Here is a 2,846-nt window from a genome sequence, read left to right as displayed (position 1 = left end):
AAAGATTTAAACTTAGAAGTTTTATTTCAATACTTTGTGTTGCTGTTAATGAGCATGACGTAAAGACCACAATCACAGTTGAAATAATTGCATAAATCTTCGACTAACAGGTTTCATCACGGGAAAATATACATAAATGTAGGTTTCCTTTAATAAAAATATCAGTTGTATTTTTGACGTCTTTTTTTCTCATATTTATATTTTACGACGTTTGTTGTTGCGAATGATTTATGAAAATCATTGATATATAGTACGTGTGTACGTTACTTTTTAGTTTTAGTAATACTTTTAGTAGTAATACTTTTAATAGTTTAGAGTTATTATAGTTGTAGAATAACGTGCGCAACACTTAATATGCTTATGTTAATAGCAGCATATAATAAATCTAAATGTACTTTTTTAAATCTTTGTTATAATTTGCATCTTATTACGCATCATTGATAACAAGAAAATGCATGATTTTACAATTTCGTAGCATGATCACATATTACAACTTTTTATATATTCCGTGACAAGACCTGCTAGTCTACGATTTATGCAATTATTTCAATTGTCATTGCGGTCTTCTATATAAAATTGAAAAATTTATGCTTATTTTTCTCATTATTGGAAATTCATACTCGTTGCAAAGTAACATAACTTCCAAAGGAATGGAGGACAAGAAGCGCAGGTAAGGGAAAGGATCAAGAAGGCGGCGGCAGTGATGGGGAAGATATGGGGGATAGGGAAGAGGAGATTTGGGAGAAACTGGGGAAAAAGATTGTGGCTATTTGATAGGCTGGTGTGGACAGTAATGGGATATGGAGCGGAAATATGGGGATGGAAAGAAAGGGAAGGAATGGAAAGATTGGAAGAAAGGTATATCAGATGGGTATTGGGAGTGGATGGGAGAACGCCATGGTATCTCGTTAGGGAGGAGACACAAAGGGATAAGCTGAGAGGGAGGGCAGGGATGAGAGCTTGGAGATTCGAGAGAAAACTAGAGGAGGGTAGAGGAAGTGAATTGGCAAGGCTATGTTGGGAGGAGGTGAAGGGGAAGGAGAAAGAAGGGAAAGCAAGATCAAACTGGGAGAGAGAAAGAGGAAAGTTTTTTGAAGACAGAGGTGTTGAATTGAAGGAACTGGAAAGATTGAGACAAGACGAAGAAGAATGGTTCCACAAACTGTTCGGAGGGGACAAGGAAGTACAAAGAAGAGAGAGATGGGTAAGAATCGAGGGAGCGGAGTATAACAGATGGTACAAGATGGTAAAAGGAGAGGGTATTCCGGGGTATTTGAAGAAAGGATGGGGAGAGAGCAGATGGAACAGGGTGGCGAGATATAGATTAGGAAATGAGATGAGAGAGAGCAAATATTGGGAAACGGAAGAGAAAAAGAAATGTAGGTTATGTGAGTACAGGGAGGAATCATGGGAGCATGTGTGGGAGGAATGTAGGAGATGGGAATCAGGAGATGGAAGCTGGCAGGAAGCGGTGGGATGGGTGTTAGATGAGGACGGAGGAGGTGAGGAATGGATGATGGAACTAGAGGGGGAAAGAAGGAGAGGAAAAGGGGGGCTGGAGGAGATAGAAGAAGGAACGAAGTGAGGGAGAGGGGGAGTAGGGGAGAGAGTGAGGAGGAAAGAGGAAGAAAGAGGAGGTGATGAAATTAATTTATTACAGATTACCCAGGACTAATCAGGATGGAGGAAGAAGGAAGAATAATAGCGGAGGCGATGGAAAGGATTATGGAGAAGAAACTAAAGAAGGTGGAGAAGGAAAAGAGAGAAGTGGAGAGAAGGAAGGAGGAGAGAATAGAGGAGCTAGAGGAGAAGGTAAGGAAGATGGTGAAGGAGAAGAAAGAGGAGGAGAAAAAGAAGGAGGGGAGGATAGAGGAGCTTGAGGAGAAAGTAAGGAGAATGGAGAGGAAGATAGAAAGAATGGAGCAAAATGGAGGTAAAAGGAAGAGGGAAGACAACGAGGAGAGAGTGGGGGTAAGGAAGAAATGGTGGGCGGGGGTGGGTGAGAGCAGTGAAGAGGAGCAAAGGAAAAGAAATGTTATAATAAGGGCGGAGAAGGAGGTATGGGGGGACAAGGGCTCGAACTGGGAGAAGGTGAAGGAGGTGTTTGCGGAAGGACTAAGGATAAGGGTTACGGTGAGAGATGTGTGTATAGTGGGTCAAAGAGGAGCATGGATAACGCTTCTGGTGAAGCTGAAGGATGAAGAGGAGAAATGGCGGGTGATAGAGGCGAGGAGAAAGGCTGGAAACAGATTAGGAGTAAAGATAGACGAAGATAAGTCGGTGGAAAGGAGAGATAAGGAGAGAGAGGAGAGAGAGCAGAAAATGGAAGGCAGGCTAAGGAAGAGATCGGGGAGATCAGAGGAAGAGGAAATTTCCAAGGATTTGGAAAAGAAATTGCTGATGGAGTCGGACGAGGAGAAGGAGGCGGGAGGGAAGAGAGATTGGAGCAAATGAGGATGGGACGAACGGGAGGAAGGCCATGGAGGGGTACCGACGCAAGAGAGGAAGAGAAAGAAGACAAAGAAGTTTATTTTTATTTGTTTATGTTTAATTCTTCGATTTCGCTTGTAGAGGTTTGGGTACGTTCCTCGTAAAAACAAAACGCCTTGTAAACCCCATGGAGATATGCAATAAATATTCATACAAGTAACATAACTTGCAAACATATATGCCTCTATTGAGACATAATGGATGCAATGTCATGATACAATGTAGAAAGTATTTCTGTCCATAATGACGGAACGATAAGATGCAATAAAACAATAATAGATTTAAAAAAGTATTGTATTTCATATTTTGTACAAAATTAATATGTAAAAAGCATTATTTACATTATATTTTAAAAT

Source organism: Temnothorax nylanderi, unplaced genomic scaffold, assembly GCF_030848795.1.
Source record: "Temnothorax nylanderi isolate EJ_2023f unplaced genomic scaffold, tnyl_v1.0 TNYL_tig0593_pilon, whole genome shotgun sequence".
Taxonomy (NCBI): Eukaryota; Metazoa; Arthropoda; class Insecta; order Hymenoptera; family Formicidae; genus Temnothorax; species Temnothorax nylanderi.
This window is presented reverse-complemented; position numbering follows the sequence as displayed.